Here is an 18837-nt window from a genome sequence, read left to right as displayed (position 1 = left end):
TTTATATATGTTACCTTGTGCAATAATGCCATGGGAGATTTTGTATGAAATCAATGTTATTATTGGCTTAAGAGTCCATTCCAGTAGGAAAAAATCACATATGGTATTGGTAACATATATAAATTGATTTTCATATATATATGTAACATATATAAATATAAATACCCGTGGCAATAAAAGTTATGAACTCCAGTGAGGAAGCATCCCATATTGGTTGAATATATATAGTGACACCTAAAATTCTCCCCACGTTTGTGTTTATTTCACGGGCCACTATTACATGTATATTTATAGTTTTCCATTTCTTATTTTTCATCATTTCATTTCCTTGTGGCACTCATTAGTAAAGAAATGCCTAATATTTTCAAAAGCCCAGGCTCCAGAAACAGAGTTTTGATCAAAATGCTTCATTGTTCAGAAAACTGCTGGAGCTGGGTAATTGGCAGACATTTATGCAATACCTTCAAAAGGTACTCCAGAGGAAGAGGGGGGTAGAAAGTATGGGGTATCTTAAGGAATAGAGGAATGCATTAAATATTCCTGTCCTCAAAGAGCAATACCTAAAATCTTAGGGCAATCATCTGGGCCAGCTTGAAACCAGATATCCTAACTTTGCTTGTTGATTATTTATATCCCTCCCTAAATGACAGGACAGGTCAGGAGACCATTACTTGAGGATCCATGTGCCCTATAACTAGTGTGCATATTTCCCCTAACTCAATGTGAACTTGTGAGAGTCTGTAATATCCAGACCATGGAAATTTGATGTGGGGGGTTATCTCCATCAGTGGAGTCTGGTGAGCCTCATAATCCTGGCTTTGGAAAGACATTCTAGACTAGTGCAGTACTTGGATCATAGTGAACATATCACGGTAATGAGCCAATCACTAGTGCTCTGTAAGTTAGTAAGTAAAGTCATAGGATTTTAAAGAGAACATTGGTGGGATTCTATGATTGTTTCCATTTAGGACATCAGATACTTTCACCTCTACTTAGTGTAAATATGTAGTTTTATTACTTTAGTTTATAATATTTTACTATAGTTACATTTCATCCTTTCCATTCATTCCTACCTCCCTCCATTATAACTTTCCTCTTTTTTTTTTCAAAATTATGACAGGTTAATTCTTTAGGTCCATTTAGTATGTCTATTGTTCTCTATTATTAGCATATATTTGATTTGGGTGAGGTAGTATGAATGTAAGTTCTGGAATTACAGTAAAGATTTAGATTCCTTGGCTCTTACATTGTTCCTTAATCCTCATTTATAGTGGCTCTATGTACAGTCACTTACTTTAGTCGGTTAGTCCTTGTATAGTGACTTCTTATAGAATATTCATTACCTGGGTTTCACATTATGTTTTGATTAGATGTTCTTTTCTGAAATTTTGATCAGATAAATTTTTTTTGTTTAAGGGAATGTTTTTAGCCTAGATGAGAAAGATTCATTTGTAATATATGTTGATCTATATGATGACTTATATTTGTCATAGGTATTTTAGATAGATAACTAAATGATCACTTTAGATGTTTTCAGATATCCTTATGTCTTAGTTTGAGTTTTACTGCTAGGATCAGACACCATGACCAAGGCAAGTCTTACAAAGAACAGCATTTAGTTGGAGCTGGGTTACAGATTCAGAGGTTCAGTCCAGTATCATCAAGGTAGGAGCAAGGCAGCATCTAGACAGGTATGGTGCAAGCAGAGATGAGAGTTCTACATCTTCATCTAAAAGGTTCTAATGGAAGACTTACTTTTCAGAAGCTAGAATGAGTCTTCTAACCCACATCCACAGTGACACATCTACTACAACAGGGCCACACTTTCTAATTGTGACACTCCCTGTGCCAAGCATATATAAATCATCATAACTTACTATAACTTTGTCTTCTTCATTGTGTTTACCTCTTTTCATATTTTTTATTATTTTATACTATATATAATTTTATATCTCTGGCCAGTCAAGATGGGACAGTTCAAGTGAAGGGGAAAGGGTGTGTGCAGGAAGGGGCAGTTGCCTCCACTGCCTCTCTGCTGCAGCTACAGCCACTGATGCAATCACCGCTGGATGCTGGACTGGATGAGCTGAGCCAGGCTGAGCCAGTGGAAGGCTGGCTAGCCAACAAGGGAGTGAAAGTGGCAAACATTTCAGGAGAGCGGTTCTTTTCCATGGTGGTGTTACAATTTTTATGACAGACTCTCTTAGATGAAGATGGAGTAATTCTCACACACCTTTATTCTTTCTGGATAGGAGCTTATATACAGTTTTGGGGTGGGTTGAGATCTGACAGTACTTGCTTCCTATTAGCTTGGTTTGAGATGTTAGAGATGCCTCACCAGCATGTGGAAGGGCTTGGGGTGTTGCCCTTATGTGACTCATGGCCACGAATCTCTCTAAAGGGGCACTGTAGCTATGTGACAAGTTCCTGGTATAGAAAGCAGACAAAGCTCCTACAATGTCTCCGAGATTCTAGCCTTAGCATAACCTTACCAGGCTTCCTTTCATGGTCCACTGCCTCACACTACATGATCCTGTTTTCTCTCTCCCCTATATCCTCACAATTGAATTTTTAATTCCAGAAAATTACTCATATTTCACACTTCCATCCTTTGACATGTATTCTTCTAATCATACTCTCTAGGATTTTTTTCCAAGAGCTCATTATTCTTTTAAAAATCCTGGCTCCTGTGGATAGTTCAGGTTATGTACTTCTGTCTAAAATTTTGCGCTTGGATATAAAAACAGAGATATCATGTTGCATTTTTATTTTGTATGTGGAATGCCTCACATTCAAACATTGGACATCATCACAGTGGATCAATACAATACCAAAGTGTGTACTTTAAGTCAAAGTAGGGAGTACCACTACTGTTTTACGCTAAATATTAAATGCTGGTTAAAATTCTCTTTTGTTTCTTTAAGAGATTCTATATCAGAAAACATTACACTATGCCTCTATCAAACACAGCAGCTATCAAATATTCTAAATAGAAATCCCAACTCTAGTGCCCCCAAGAACAGAAATGACCTTACTTAAAAGACAGGGGAAAAAAAACCAGAAGAAAACAAAAGAAAAGAATAAACCGAACAATTCCTTGATTTAAGGTCCAACCAGTCATTGGAATGTTTCACCCTAATGATTTAGAGGTAATTTTCATTTATTTCAACTCTTGTAACCCAGTACTTTTATATTGGTAAATCTCTCAAATAAATGTGTATCAACGCATGTATGATATATTCTGCCCTAGAGCAGATTCTCTAAGGGAACTCAGTCTCTCCTCATTCTTGTTTCTTTTTAGAAGTAACAAAATTAAAAGTTTCTATTGAAATGCTTAACAATGCTAATTGTGAAACTGGAGGTTATATTAGAGGAGAAATGCAGAGCTGATGTTCTGACACTGAGTGGACACAGTAGAAGATCTCTAGTTTCTGTTTCTAAATCTCCTCCCCTTAAATGACACAAGAAGTCCACCACATCAGGGCATCTATTCTCTTGGGTGGATAACTCCTGTACTCTGCCCACTCTAATCACAATTTACCCAGAGCAAACATTATTCCAACTCTTGACAGTTCTTTTAGCTAATATCTGAGAAGAAATGAAGGACTGATAGGTATGTAGCATTTTAGAATGTGTCCTTTTGTATTGGAAATATTTTCAAGAAGAAAGTGAAGAAATGCATGGGGCTCATATTAAACACAATCAATAAGGGAAACAGAAATATATACAGGAACCAAGAAAATGATCTCTAAGGTTCATTTTTCTGTCTTTACTAAATATTCAACAGTCCAACAGGGAATAAACTCAGTGACCTAGAAATAACAATAACTATTATATAAGTATATAGCATCCTCTTAAATTTCATACATAATTACAAATTCTTCAAAATTATTTTGTGATTAGTTCAATACCAATTATATATATATATATATATATATATATATATATATATATATTACTATGTATATACATAAACAAATACACATACAAATAACCATTTAGGTCTCAGATTTTTAACATATGAAGACAAAATGTAAGAATATTTTACATAGATGGAGATATATCAGTGCATATAAAGGAACAACAGAATTATACCATCTAACAAGTATGTGATATCTTGTAAAATGTATATTATTCCATTAATCTCTTCTTATTTTAGTGAATTCTTACGAGAGTGTTACCATATTGTTTGTCTTCTTATTTTTATTAATAATTCTCCTATGATTATTATGCTGTATAACCTGAAAGTATTCTTACATGAGTTATGTCTTAGTGAGGGTTTCTATTTCTGCACAAACATCATGACCAAGAAGCAAGTTGGGGAGGAAAGGGTTTAATTGGCTTATACTTCAATACTGTTGTTCATCACCAAGGAAGTCAGGACTGGAACTCAAGCAGGTCAGGAAGCAGAAGCTGATGCAGAGCCATGGAGGGATGTTCTTTACTGGCTTGCTTGCCCTGGCTTGCTCAGCCTGCTCTCTTATAAAACCAAGATTACCAGCCCAGAGATGGTCTGACCCACAGAGGGCCTTTCCCCCTTGATCACTAATTGAGAAAATACCTTACAGTTGAATCTCATGGAGGCATTTCCTCAACTCAAGCTCCGTCTTCTGTGATAACTCCAGCTGTGTCAATTTGACACAAAACTAGCCAGTACAAGTTACTTCACAAGGAAGCATACTTAGGTGGGATGTCAAAACTGGCCCACATAGAAACAAGACCAAGGAGTGAGAATATGTCTGGGACAAATCATGATTTTTGAGGCACAAATCATGTTCTCTATAAAAATAATAGAGATAGAATATACTTGTGTTAGTATGATACCATGGGCACAGAAGACTGAATACTATCTAATCCCCATGTAGTCTTTTTACTGAGTATATAGAATCATTGATTTGCTGCTATCTAGTAAAACATCTGTGAGATTTCACTGATATTAGCTGTATTCTAAAATGCAAAGATATAAAACATTGGAGTCATGCAAGGTGATAGCACATCTAATGGCAAGATCTCACACTTCTGTAGCTTACATAGGCCAATTTACATAGTTTTGGAGATAAAAAAATTCTGAGAACATAAATGGCCAATAGAAAATGATATTATTTTGCTACATTTTATGAGGAAATCCAAATTTTGTACACTCATAATTCTTTGCTGAATTTAGACTTTTTGAATTACAGCTTTCTGACATGAGATATCTATACACTTGTACCCTCTAATTTTGACTGTATCATTGCCACAGTAGCAACACAAAAACCAGTCTCATAAGATTACTTGTGAGATATTTCTTTGTGTCGGTGAATGGTATGATTGCTGTTTGAAATCACATTTTCATTTTTGTAATGGCAAACCTGTGATTTTAATACTCTGGTATATATTTTATTCTCAACAAGTTTTAATTATCAAGGGGAGCATGGAGAGAGAAGGAATGTAGGTCTAAGTTGCTGGTTATATGGGAAGAAAACAATCATCTTAACAAAGAATCAGCATCTTAAACATTTTATCACTCAGAGATAGCAGAGGCATTTTGGCAGCTAACTTGATATGGTGAGGGGATAACAGTTTGGCAGAAGGACATGACTTTCCATAATGTAGATTTATATATTTTAACCCATTATACACATTATTCCTTTATTTATATTATTTAAACTATATTCCTTACATTTCTGTTTAATCTAGATTTTACATTGATAATACTAATACAATTTACCTCATAATGAACCTAAAAAAGAGAATATATATGTACATGAGATGGTTGCAAAATTTTTGTTGATTTTGCTTGTCCCTAACTTTGGGCATAGCCTTGTATGAAAAATGAAGGTTTCAGGAGGACACGTTGTATCTAAGAAGGTGATGTTGTATATATGTTTTTTTTTCCTCATGGAAGGAAGTGACAAGAAATAACTCATACATCATTTTTAGTCATTTCTGAGGTGTCTTATCATGAAGTGCAGTTGAATACACTTATTAACTAAGGGGATCTCTTTGTAGGAGGCAGAAACATGTAAAGGTTGAGTGCACTGTTCTTAATAACTGTTAAACTGATATCTAAATGCATATTAACACTGCATAGAATGGCAAGAAATCATCATACCATTTACATTCTTATTGTTTATAATTGTCTTAGAAAATCAATCATCAGAGAGTGAACTCACCAATCTTATTTATTTAGTAAAATGTTATCTGTGGCAGGAATCAAGAACATTAACATGTCTGCTTGCATTAGTATGAGTCATGAATATCTTTTGACGAGACTTAATCCAGAAAATGAACCATTTTTCATCTTAGATGCCTTTTTGTTGCTCAAAAAGATCATGTAGTTGCACAGGTTTTGACTGGGGGCATTACCTGCATGGGTTTCAGGCTGCTGCACACAATCCTGCTCTGCTGCCTGCTACCATACCAGCACTTGGGACATGACTATCATGCTGGCAGCATGCATGCAATGCTGTGGCCCCATAATCTTCTGCCCTGAGCAGGGCAATCAGCAACAGTGGCGGCTCAATGACAAGGGCCTGGCCTGTCATCTAAACAGCAGTCTGGCATATCAGGAAGTAATGGAGAAAGCCAGATCTAGTGTTGGCCCAAGCTTACTAGTGCCTTGAGGATTTCCCCTACTCATCAAGAACATGTTCCTTTGTCTGTCACTGACATACTTTCATATCTGTCTCCTCCACTGAGTCTCTAGTATATCTTCTCTCTGCCTCGAGACCAGCTATATTTAATCATCTTTTTGCATCACTCCAGTATATCACTTTTTAAAAGCCTCTTCACATAAGTCCTGCCTTTTTTGCTTATTCCACAGATACAGATACTGTCTGCTTGCCAAGCTCATCCTTTTTTGTCATGTCTCCCTATAGAATATCTGTGTGTCTGGTAGGCTCCTCAGAGTGACATTGTGGCCCTATGAGTGTTCAAGGTAACCAGCATCTTCAAAGAATTCACATTTTAATGAATATATTATATTTTCATTATAAATAATCATAAAAAATCCTTTATAAGTACTGATATATTTGAACACACTTATATAATTTGGTAAGCAATAAAAGTCGTGGGTTAAAGAATTTGGTCAACACTTAAGAAAACTCATATTCCTATAATCTCATATTATTTACCTGCACTATTTGATAACTTTTTTATAGTTTATTCCAGGACCTATAATTTGTTTCCTTCATTTTCCTGAAAGACCTTGTAGATGAATGTTATCATTTTCATAAAAATGAAAAAAAAAAGTAAACTTCTATTAAGCATTGAGTTAGTCCTCAAAATCACCACAAGAGCCCCTATGGAGACATAGTCATATGACCTTAGAGGTAGACATCATTTATTGGCCCCTTTTGTGATTTCTGAACATAGAGTTAAAATATTCAGATCCAATACTATTATTATTATTATTATTATTATTATTATTATTATTATTATTAAATATTTCCATCCTTTAAAACCTGAGTCAGAAGAGGTCATGAGTTAGAATGATACTGACACCCAATGGGAATAGTTTGAAGGAGCTAAGGGAGAGGTAGAAATGATCCAAATATAGTATACATACATAAAAATTTAATAAGATAATTTGATCTTATCAGAAAATCTTTAGTATGTTACTAACTCAAAGTTCTGTGTACATTCTACTGTGACTTTGTACTTCTTCATTCTTTGCCCCATTGTTCCTTTGAAAGGTTTCACAGATTTCCTCCACTTTTTTCATACATATCTTAGAGCTCTGTTTTCTTTCTCAGAACTAAAGAAGTTTGGGCTGTAGCATACATATTTCAATAAATTCTTACCTTGCATTAACTTCAATGTATCTCAGGCCAGTTTTTTGAAATATTATTACTGTTGGAATATTAATCAGTGTGTAAAGTCATTTTACCTCATATGTAAGTGTTCTAGACAGAGGAGATACCTTGTTCTGTAATTTGCACACAGTGGAGTAGAAGGACTTTTATTCTAGCCCCTTGAGTCTGCATATGAATGTGTAATAAGTCAGCATTGTGTTTTTCTAACTAGAGTCACATCATGTGCTAGCCAGTCTATAAAGATTGGTGCTCTCTGAGCTTTATCATAAACCCTATCTCAAAATATTCATTGGTTATTGGTTGAAGAAGATATGTGAGTCTCTCAACCCTGCATGCCTGTGTACACACCTCATCTTCTTGCAAAAAGAAAAATACGTACATAACTACCTTTACTACATGGTACATAGTAAGTCATTTCTGGGTTTTTGAGACAAGGACCTACTATCTATGCTTCAATGGCCTGACAATTTTTAGAGAGGCTTGGCTTGCTTTAGTCCAACAGAGATTTACTTTAGTCTACCCTTCCTCGGCTAGGATCAAATGCATGAAACACTAAGCCTAGATTAAGTTCTTGTTTTTTAGCACTATGTTTTATTTCAACCATGTACAATTTAACCATTAAACATTTAGAGAATATTTTGGCTATAATTTCTTTAAATACAGAAAATGTGAATTAAAGTCTATGTCTCTACACTTGGTGTCTATATGATGGGTTAGTATTGACTAATTTGATATCTCCTATCAATTTAGGATGCATTTTGCCATCAGATCAAAAGCAAAGTATGGAGGCTTTACAAGGGAATGGTTTTAATATCTAATAGTTTTGGTGACTTTCTGATTCTTCACAATAGTAAGATTCAAATCAATAAAATCAATAAATCTGAACATTTAATGTGCTTTTAGTTATCATCATTAGATAGTTTGAAAAATGCATTGGTGCTTATTACTTTAGATTATTTGATATACTTTATTCTGTTAATATATATATGTGGATTTTACAGTGAAAACATTGAAAAGTAATGACTACCATTATATCAAGTTCCTGCCAGCTAATAATCCCCTGCTATAAACATGATGTAAAATGTTACTTAATCATTGTTCTGTCAATACTGAAAACTAGTGTTTACAGCATAGAATCTCAAGCTAATCTATGCTATATGAATGAGATTAACACATGGAATTAAATTGGTTTGCAATTTCAAATAATAATCATGTTTACATAGATGATCAATACTTACAGTGATCAGTGCAAGTCGTACAAATTTATTTGGAACTCAATCTCAGGCAATATAATTCTCATAAAACGAAAGGATATCATGAAGAGGCATTTAAAAATTATGCTTTTAGCACATAAACCAATTTTTTCGAAGTTTGGAGCTAAAATGAAAGGTTGGACCGACCATCCAGAGACTGCCCCACCCGGGGGTCCATCCCATAATCAGCCATCAAATGCAGACAATAATGAATATACCAAGTTTTTGCTGAAGGGACCCTGATATAGCTGTCTCCTGTAAGGCTTTGCCAGAGCCTGGCAAATACAGAAGTGGATGCTCACAGTCATCTATAGGTTGGAATACAGGGCCCCCAATATAGGAGCTAGAGAAAGTACCCAAGAGCTGAAGGGGTCTACAACCCTAAAGGTGGAACAACAATATAAACTAACCAGTACCCCCCAGAGCTCGTGTCTCTAGCTGCCTATGTAGCAGAAGATGGCCTAGTCGGCCATCATTGGGAAGATAGGCCCTTTGTTTTTAGCAAACTTTATATGCCCCAGTACACAGGAACACCAGGGCCAAGAAGTGAGAGTGAGTGGGTAAGGGAGCAGGACAGGGGGAGGGCATAGAGGACTTTTGGGATATCATTTGAAATGTAAATGAAGAAAATATCTAATAAAAATGTGGGGAAAAAAGGGAGGTTTATTTCCTCCCATTAAATCACAGTAAGCAAAATGATCATTCCAAACAAAGACCAGGACTTATAAATGCTAAATGAAAGTTTCTTTCTCTGCCCTTTGAGTGGGAATCTTCAACAGTTTATAAATCATTTCTCGTGTCAGCACTCACAAGCCTTTTGTTGATTGTGTTTGTTCTGAGACAGGGAAAGTTGGGCTCAGATGTGCTGCTTGAGCCTGCCTCCTGGGTGTGATGGTTACAGGCTAGTGCCATCACGCTCAGATTTAGAGATCAATTTTTTACTGGGTTGTTTTATCAATCTTTTTAAAATGATCTTGATATCCAAGAGTCATCGTCCTTTTTCAACATAGTTTTTTTCCTACCAAGAGTCTAGAAAAGTCCCCTAAAAGTGACAGGAGAGCCTTTCAACCCTTCTTTGTTTTGAGAAAGAATATGATGACTTGTTCATTTCCAAAGTTGTGACTTACTGCTCAGTGGGGGACACTGCTATTAAAAGAAGGGCAAAGACACAGTGGACTGGTGATTTAAATATACAAAAAAAAAAAAATGGAAACTTAAAAAAAAAGAATATTTAGTTACATATTTGAAAACATGCAAGATTTGTTAATAGTCAATTATGATAGTCATTAACTAATAATGATATTTAAGGCTTTTTTCGAACTTTTATTATGTTTTTACATGATCTATATGGGGGCATTTTTATTGTTTTATTTTTTTATTAATTCTTTAATCTTTTTTACAGTCCAGACTTTATCCCACTCCCAGTTCACACTCCAACTGTTCCACATCCCACATCTCCTATCCCCCTACCTCCAAGAGGAAGTGGCCCCATTTCCACCCTCACCTCACTAGACCTCTCCACACCCTGGGGCCCCAAGTCTCTCGAGCATCTTCTCTGACTGAGTTCACACCCAGCTGTCTTCTGCTGTGTACATGTTGGGGCTTCATATCAGCAGATGATAGCATTCACAAATCCTTTCAAGAGAGTTATTTGGACCTCAATGTATGAATTGAACTGTTTTCTTTGCATGCTTAGTATAATTCTGGAATATTTACATGTGTATTACTTTTGTGCTTGTAGTTTGGAATATAAACAGATTGCATTTATTCCAGTGTTGGTCTTTTGATGTATGACCTGTGCTTTTTTTTTTAATAGGCTCTTACTGTGCTGCTCACCGTAGTCTCAAACTCATCTCTGAAACCATGCTGCCTCTTCACATCATGAGAAGCTAATATACAGATGCAAACCACAACACTCAGCTGATGGGTATTGTAAAATACCTCCTTTCTAACATGCAATTTTGAGATTTGAGTGCTGGTGTAAAAAAATAGAAAATGTGTATTTTTTAAAAGTCAGGCTTTGCTGAAATTATGTTTATATATAAATATGATTTTAGTGCTTAATATTTTCCATACACAAGAATTATTGCCTTTGCAAAACTTAGAAATGGTTGTATTTCCTTTAAGCTTTGAATATTTAAAAAATGAAAGTTCTAAGTATTTACTTTCCAAAATAAATGGCCTCACGAAGCCTTCTAGAACAATGTCCAATAGAGGTGTCAACAATTGTCATCATTAAATACTTTTAAAATTGCAAATATACTGAGGCATTTAAGACCAGCTAATGCATTATTTCCCCTTAAGATAGTGTTCTTGCAATTAATATTTGAGTGGTTTCCTTCTAATCATGAAGGTAGCTAGGGATTCTCAAAGATTTTTTATTTTGTAGTTTAAGATGATCACGAGGATTTTATCATTCCTTGTTTTAATGCAGCTTGTTAATTGAAATCTTTGCATATCTTAAACCTGTATATTTAGATAAAATTTCTTCAACATCATAAAAATTCTGACTATATATTAAGTGTTTGGACTCCATTAATTAATTAATATAGTTTACATATAATATTTACAAATAATATATTTTGATCACATTCTTTCTCATTATAAAACTTGACTCAGATACTCCCTACCTCTTTACCAACATAATTTCATGTATCCTTGTTCATATGCAAGGTCTCTTTTTCTTATGTCTGTCTTTCTCTCCCTCTTAAACAATAACTAAAAATGAAGAAATGAAATGAAATAAAAGAAAGTAAGGAAATAAGGAAGGAAGAAAAACTAAAGACTGAGCCATCTCAACATCAAAAAACAAGGCAGTAATAATAAAAAAAGAAGAAGCAAATTTCCCAAAAGAAAAATGAAACAAGAAGAGATCAATTTTGCTGTCTCTGTAAATGAGGGCTGTTCAGAAGTGTGATTAATATAACAATATAACTGCTGATATTTAATTGTTTAAAACAAAACAAACAAAACAAAATCCTAATTTGTTTCCTTCTCCACAGATATCAGTTGCAAATACCTTCTTGGGCAAGGGTCCTTCTTTATGTCTACTTTCCCTTCCCATGCTGGTATTTTTGTCTGATTTGAGCTTGTTCAGACCATGTTTGGGCTGCCAGTCTCAGTGCCTACCTATGTCTGACAGTAAACTTGTTTTTGCAAAACATTCCTTGAGTTTTCTGTTTCTTGTTTTTTGTTTTTGTTGTTGTTTTTAAAACTCAGTGATCAACCCCTGGGCATGTTACTGTCTTTTGGAATTCTTTTCCACAGAGACCTGTGTGGCTTGGCAAGGGGAGTTGATGCATGTCATTAGGGCTCATTTTATTTTGATATTCCTTTCCCAGAAATAGAGAAATAGCTTTTGTCATAGGCCTATCACATATTTAGACTCAGGTTCTTGGCCACATTAGCATTCTGAGGAGGGTTTTCTATATCATGAAGTTGGTCTTAATACAAAGCAAAGTAGTTGATTACTCCTATAATGTTTATGTCAATGTCTCTGATACTTCTCACTGATGTCTGCTGTAGGTTTGTAGGTTGTTATGTTGATGATTTCTTTTTTTCCATTTTTTATTAGATATTTTCTTCATTTACATTTCAAATGCTATCTCAAGAGTCCCCTATACCCTCCCCCACCCCCTGTTCCCCTATCCACCCACTCCTACTTCTTGGCCCTGGCATTCCCCTGTACTGGGGCATATAAAGTTTGCAATACCAAGGGGCTTCTCTTCCCAATGATGACCAACTAGGCCATCTTCTGCTTCCTATGCAGAGACACAAGCTCTGGGGGTGCTTGTTAGTTCATATTGTTGTTCCACCGATGATTTCTTTTCTCCTCCAGTAGTATATAGCTTAATGTTCAGCCTTATAAAATGCAGTCCATAACTTTGAAGCTTCTAATTGGGCAGTAGATGTATTTCACATTTTCAATAACATAAATAAGTAGAATCTTCAGCAACTGGAACTCTAAATCATGATGTAGATATTTAATTATAGTTTTGTGAATGGTATTCGATGTTTGAGTAATAGACTAAACGGCCCCTATGTCCAATCACTCAAAAACTCATTAGTGTAACCAGTGATTTGATTTCATATTATAAGATTTATAGTTGTGAGAGCAATATCTATCCAAATACAAAGTGATTTCATTCCAATTCCATATGTATATGTGTGTATATATGGTATAAACTTCTTTGATTTATTTGTGTTTCCTACCTGAGTTTTGTATTTGCTTTATTTATAACATTTCTTCTCCTACCATTATCCATGCAATGCCTGCTACATTATCTAAATGCTTATTATATTCTATAAATCACCATTGTTTATTTCATGTAAAAATGTATACATAAGTACTCCTTGATGTGTATATTATATTCTGAACATTACATATATGATCATAAGATACGTTCTTGGAGAAATCTATTCTCCCTCTAAGCATCCATGATTTGCCTGTGGTTTTTCAGCCAAGTATGTGATATGATACTTTCTCACCTTGAGGGAATACCAATTTGTAGTGTCATTCTTTTTATCTTTTGTAGATGCACATATTTTTAAGATTTGATGTGTGTAGCTTGCTTATTCTACATAGAAAACACGTCCTTCACAGTAGGCATCCTATTCCTCAGGATATTACAATCTGTTTGCTTCACTTAGGCAGTGTTATGTCTGTGTTGGAATAATTGTGAAGTTTGTTCTATCATCATTTGCGTCAGACGCATCCCTGTCAGTGGTTCTTTGAAGTTTATACAGCTGTGGAATTCTGTAGTGGTCATTGTGTGATGCTAAATGAAGGTTTCCCTGAAGGTTATAACTAATTATGTCTATGAGTATAAGGACAGATATTTAAAACACATTTTAAAATCATACTATACTATTTCAGGAAAATTAGCAGCTGAAAGATGTCTTAAGTATCACCAATACTACTAGCCTTATGTAGTAGGCCATGTTTATTGTATTAGGCATAACATTTCTTATTGAACATGATAGAGGGCTGCATTGCTGAACAAAGATATACCTAAAAATTCAGATATGCCTTTGAGCACCAAGACACTAATAACATTCTATGGGTAAAATTTAGCAAATTATATCACTAGAAAAAGGTGGTAAAGTCAGGCAGTTTACTTTGAAATTTTGTCACACTCTTAGCTGCAGTGTTTACATTAACACAGCACAGTTGTGAAGAGTAGATAAATAAAGAGCAAGCAGTCTGAATGACATAGGGACTGTCTATAAGGGTTTCATATCGTAATAAATTCATAAATGAAGCTTATTGTAAACGAAAGCCAATAAAGTTGAGGATTTCTACTAAAATCTGAGATGAAAAATATGGGAGAATCCTATGTGCTGTTCTTGTTCCATTTTATGCGTGGGGAATCACAGAGGAACTTTACAGACACTTGCTCATATCTTAAGATTTTAGTTCAGTGTGCTCACCACACTAAAGTTGAAACTGGAATTATGCTAAGTATATAGTCAGAATTAGAGAAGAATAATCGATGTCTACCTAAATGTGAACATTTGTGTGGTTTTTGAGCTACATTCATTAATTCATTTTTTTGCTTTTAAGGTTATACTATGTACAGCTAGGTAGATGGCATAGTCAGAAACATATGTATGAGAAAACATGCTTTTGGGGTTTGTTTCTAGCACACACATATTGAAATGCAGGCATGTAGGAATGATTAGCATGCAATCCTGGCATATCTCGGGGGAGTGGTGACAGGAAGAGCTCAGTGGTTCACTAGCCAATTAGGTGAAGCTATTTGGCAAATTCCATTTCTTGTAAAAACACTATTTCAAATCATCAAGTGCCAATGCATTGGATCATTAGTTGATTGATATCTAAGCATAATATCATTCATGAGTTGCCATCATATGTAATTGTATGCATAATTCATATACTATATCCTGTCAGTCTAAATTTGCCATGGCTAGAGGCAGAACACATGAATCCCATCTCCTGTCAGACTGGCTCTTTGTATTCAATGATCGATAGAAGATAGTCAGATTTTCTCGGGATGCTTGCCTGGAGAGGAAATCCATGTGCCAGTAGATGATCTCAGGTCCATGCACACACAGATGTCTTAAATTAATTCATTTGTTATTAAAGAGAGAAAATACTTCTTTCAAATGCATTATTTCATATATTAGTTTTGGATAAAAATGTTAAGAATATCAATTGCCCCTGAGAAATAATGATTGCTGCTTTCCAGCAGACACATGGACAACCACACATAAAAACCTTCCCTACACTTACACAACATTGTTCAGAATATACATTTATTTAAAAATCTTTAATAAAATAAATACCTATTAAGCTATTTCCTTATCATTATGACATTGTGAAAAATACCCTAGTTGGATACATTTTAAGTAGGGCTTAAAGGCAAGATTTCCTTTTCAAACCAAAACAGCTTTTGATAAGGCACTCTAATAGACACAAATATAACATGTACTGTTATAATTCAAGCATATAATCATAGCCATTGGGGAAACTGACACAAGCATATCACAAAGAGTCAGCAGCACACTGCACATAGCATTCTAGACTCAAAATCAGAAAGATACAGACAGAAATGGAGGCTTTCATCTAGATAGCCAGCATCCATTCCCAGGCACCCGGATCCATGATTAGCTCTAAGTACAACGGGCAGGTTTGTGGATTGTTGATTAGAGCCAGTAGTACTCAGGGTTAAATTTTATTTTTTTTCTAGCTTTTCTCTTTCATTTTCCCTGCTTCTGCTGCAACACAAAGGCGGGGGTTGGGTGGAGAGATAAATGAATCAGCTGCTCTTGTGAAGATCTCCAAGGTTACCGCAGGCTTGCAGGCTTTTGCTTTTCATGCCTGGGTTTGAGATCTCTCTCCTGATTGGTTCTCAGTCCATTCTCTATTTGAATGTACGTACTCCTCCAATCAGAGGCAATCAGAGGTAATAAAAATCTCTGCAGCCAGGGTTTTTACCAGTCAGGCTCCTGGCTAGATTCCAGGTACCAACTGGTACCTGATCTAGCCAAAGCCTGACTGTAAGCTGCAAAAGAAAAGGAGGACTGCTCCTGAACCTTGCAGGCGACAGAGCCAATAAATGGCACAGGCAGAGATTTTTTCTGGGATTCCTCACACTTCTGCTTTAGTCACAGGCTCCTGCTTCTGTGTAGGAAATGTGAATCTGCTTCTGAAGCCACTAGTTCTGCTTAATATCTAGCATCCCTGTCCCAGTCCTGTAGTCCTGAAGAAAAAGGCAAGGAACGTGATACAGTTTGAAATCTGTTCCTTACATTTTCTTGGGGACATGCTGCGTTTCAGGGTTTCAGAGGTTCAACTGTTTTTGTTTTGTTTTGTTTTGTTTTGTTTTGTTTTGTTTTGTTTTGTTTTGTTTATTTGTTGTTCTCTCTTCCCAGCCACAGAGTCTGCTCCTGCCCCTTGCTCTGGACCCCTCTGCCCCCTTCTCCTCTGCATGTCCATTTCACTTCAGAAATGAGCAGGCCTCCCAGTGATATCAATGGCACTTGGCATAGCAAAATTGCATTAAGATCAGGGTTTTGGAGTAAGGTTTAACTGTCATTTTGCTTTTGCAAACACATACCCTATCTGCCTGTACCATTCATCCTATGAACTCCAGCAAGGCACATGAATATTTGAAAATCACTTATCTCTCAGTGGAATCAGATTTCTGTTTTATACTCTCACTTAAATAAATGTACTCAGCAAATTTCTTTGTCACTATTTGAAAATGAATATCCATTGACTGGCCAGCATCTCATTAGCATTACCTTTTCACCAATCACTTCTCTGTGATACATCCCTTGTGTTTATGAAATTAAAGTGCTTTGTGTTGCTCATTATCAAGCCTGATAATGACTATAATAATTTTTTAACATTCTCACAGTTTATTATTAGCTTCATAGGCCACACAGGAAATTAGATTACATATAGCCTTTTAAAAAACAGAAAAGTATCTGAGGAGATCCAAGATGAGTCTTGGAGGGCAAATTTCTCAAGGAGGGGCCCTGAAAGGGAAACCACACAATCCAGTAAGACTCTACTCACAGCATAAAAAGCAAAGATGTCTCTGTTAATCTGGCTCTGGAAAATAGGGGCCGCACCTCTATGAAGCTACTGACATAATGCTGTGTGAAGATCAGAGCATACCTGCATTCCTGGAGAAGGAGTTTACATCCCAGGAAGGGGTCATACCCATTGGAGTTCCTCAGCCAGGAGGGATCCCATTGGGGCACGAATGGGAGACCTCTTGCCAGGACATGGGCCCATTATACCTGGAGGAGACCCCTTTACCCATAGGTGGAGGAGGACACCCATTACCAGGTGTGTACTGAGTTGAGACTCCTGCATTACTGGCTCTGGCTGCAGCTGCAACAGTAACTCTTCCTTGTGGGGTCATCACCTTCTGGGATGACCCTCCAATATCTCATACTAGCCCAGAAAAACCTACAGGAACTTGGGGCATGGGAACACCAGATGGGATTCCTCTTCTAGCAGCCTTGAGAATACCTGGCCATCCAGCAGCTTCAACAATTGGCACTCGGGCAATGCCAGTATCTTTAGGAGGAGGAGGTCCTTCTACTGTCGTGTAGACCAGGTTCTCCCCCATAAAGCAACACCAGAACAATGACTCACTTCTCTTCTATTTCTGCTTGTTTGGAGTTCTTTAGCTTAATCTTCCTGAACTCATCACAGACACAGAAGATAAATTCATATGCTTGTCAAATGCTTTGAAGGTCCAGTAAAGATCTAGCCATTTTGCAGGATGCCTCTCATCCTGTAGTTAATGTGCTGCACCATCTTGTTGCTATTGTTCACAGTCATCATGGCAGCTCACATGGCTTAGTTTCCTGATGGATTGATTCACTTCCATAGAGGCCTCCTTGACTCAGAGCCAGCAACTAGATTCCTGCCCCCTGCTAACTGTCATAGTTCTAAACACTGGGTAGCTAAAATATGATTTTGTTAATTGAGGATACTTTTATGAATCATGTTTCATTGTACTGCCCCATATAATACCTGGGTCTTCATAATTTTAAAGGAGAAATAAACAATAACACAAAAAAGTTCTAGTCTACATTTACTTGTGTGCGTGTTTGATTTTTTTTTTTTTGTCGTTGTTCTTAGTACTGATGGTGCAGTAGCCAAATATCAGACTTAATGCGACTATTCTTACTTAATTACAGATGTGTTTGCTTAAAAATATCCCTTCATCTCTTTAAAGTGATCACATCCAATATGAAGAATGACTGTTTTAACTTAGAAAACAATTACCTGCAGTGTGGGGCTGTGGACCATGAGAGGAAGCCTAGTAAGGTTGAGCTAAAGGCTTGAAAGCTCAAGACTCTAAAAGAGTGGTAAGAGCTTTGCCTGCTCCCAGCAAAAGGCTCCTGTCATATATCTACAGCCCTCTATATTATTGTGGCCATCAGTGATGTAAGGGCAATGCCCCTAGCACTTCCACATGTAGATGAGGCATTCCTAACAACTCAGATGAAAATAATAGTAAAAGGGGATGTGACTGCAGTCAATTAGGCCTAAAACTGAGTTCTCCATGCTAATGAGGTAAGAAGAAGCCCAGAGGGCAAGCTAATAATCTTCCCTTCCCAGACATTCCTCCCTGCAAAAGACATTTAATCTCAGATCCACGCTAAGAATTGGCGTATGACCAGTAAGAATGGCTAAGATCAAAAATTCAGGAGACAGAAAATACTGGTGAAGATGTGGAGAAAGAGAAACACTCCTCCATTGCTGGTGGGATTGCAAACTGGTGCAACTACTCTGGAAATCA

The 18837-nt window shown here is 36.3% G+C and overlaps 1 long non-coding RNA gene, 1 other non-coding gene and 1 pseudogene across 2 annotated transcripts in view; 2 read left to right on the top strand and 1 right to left on the bottom strand.

Annotated features, from left to right (window-relative positions):
• The window catches only part of A330076H08Rik (RIKEN cDNA A330076H08 gene), a 38461-nt gene extending 26249 nt beyond the window's left edge, over positions 1-12212 (top strand). The window contains exon 4 of the long non-coding RNA NR_015599.3: positions 10866-12212. This is a non-coding gene — a long non-coding RNA (RIKEN cDNA A330076H08 gene). The remainder of the gene's footprint in view (positions 1-10865) is intronic.
• Positions 12213-14577: 2365 nt separating this feature from the next.
• Positions 14578-17960, bottom strand: Gm3257 (annotated as a pseudogene).
• Mir344-2 (microRNA 344-2) lies at positions 16001-16080 on the top strand. The gene has a single exon (NR_030557.1). It is a non-coding gene; the product is annotated as a microRNA 344-2 (primary transcript).
• Positions 17961-18837: the final 877 nt, after the last annotated feature.

This window comes from Mus musculus, chromosome 7 (genome assembly GCF_000001635.26).
Source record: "Mus musculus strain C57BL/6J chromosome 7, GRCm38.p6 C57BL/6J".
Classification (NCBI taxonomy): Eukaryota; Metazoa; Chordata; class Mammalia; order Rodentia; family Muridae; genus Mus; species Mus musculus.
The sequence above is the reverse complement of the archived record's forward strand: the minus strand, read 5'-3'. Positions and strand labels throughout refer to the sequence as shown.